This window comes from Pieris brassicae, chromosome 1, assembly GCF_905147105.1.
Source record: "Pieris brassicae chromosome 1, ilPieBrab1.1, whole genome shotgun sequence".
In the NCBI taxonomy this organism is placed as follows: Eukaryota; Metazoa; Arthropoda; class Insecta; order Lepidoptera; family Pieridae; genus Pieris; species Pieris brassicae.
The window spans coordinates 1,963,139-1,964,487 of NC_059665.1; positions in this window are offsets into that span (position 1 = coordinate 1,963,139).

Consider the following 1,349-nt stretch of genomic DNA (forward strand, 5'->3'; position numbering starts at 1 on the left):
CTGTAGGCAGTGTGAAAACACATGTTCCACTGTTTGTTCTTCATTACTGCAGCCACATGTTGGCCTTGTCCTAATTTTAAACCTATGCAGGTAATGTGCAAAGGCTCCGTACCCTGTAAGAATTTGAGCCATCTGGGGAGTGAAACGCTTCTCTTTTATTAACTTATACGCTGTTCTTACATTGCCGATAAATAATTTTGTAGTTCCAGCTGTTTCACCCCCCAGGCAGCGCTCGTTCCATACTTCTAGAGTCCTGTGCCTTATCTGATGTTTTATATATATGCCCCCTGCGGCGTATTCTGGTTTTGATCTGAGTTTTTCCGCCGCTTCTTTTGCTAACGTGTCCGCCCTCTCGTTCCCTGGCGTACCAACTTTAATGGTTTAAAACATGAGCTTATAACTAAGATAAAATTACGGGTAGAAGGGTTGCGACGCTAACTAAAACTTGGCTTATCTAAGGGTTCACAAATCTAAAGGAGATATGTTATTGGGCATTGTCGGAAACGAGAATATTAAAATACGATTTATGAGTGTGGTAAAAACTAAAGGGGGGGTTATATTCACTTCAAGTGTGCCATGTATGTTTACATTTTGTTTTCACTTCTAATTATTAACTTTTTGTAACTAAACTTAGGTTACATAACTTGTGTTAAATATGTTTTTTCTCATGTTCGTTATTGTATACAACATAAAAATACGGTTCATTGTTTACACGGGGCTTTGTCTTCAATAACTTACTTAACAAAACATAAATCTATCGATAAGTTATAAATTTTAACATTAATTATAATATTTTAAAATTATTAATTGTTTTCATTCATTTTCTATTTATGCCCTAGGCTTTGACGATTGATTATATTTATCATTATAATAAATACATTATTTTTGTGGAAAGAAATTGTATGCCTGAGGACGCATAAGGGAAGTAAAATTATGGATTCCGATTAAACGTATAAAACCGTTTATTATTAGGTGAAAATGGGGTATTGTGTTGTGTTGAGGTTTGTGTTGAGGAACAGCCCCCAAAGTGGGTTCTGGTGCTTTCAATTCAAGGCACCCTGGACATATCTAACATATCTTAGTAGTTTTTGGACTTACACCAGTGTTACTTGGACAAAAATCAAACATAGCAAAAAAAGAAAATTAACTGCACCTTGTAGGGGGACATGCCCTTAGGTATTGTTTCATCGTCAAATAGCATTGATGAGGCGCCGGCTTTCAGCCCAACACACAAGGCATACCGTTAGAAAGTCAGTTACAGTAAAATTATGAGTTTGGTGGTAGTATATTGTTAATTAAAAACGTACTATGAGACAACTGTGTAGCAAAAAGTTTCTTCCATCATTAAT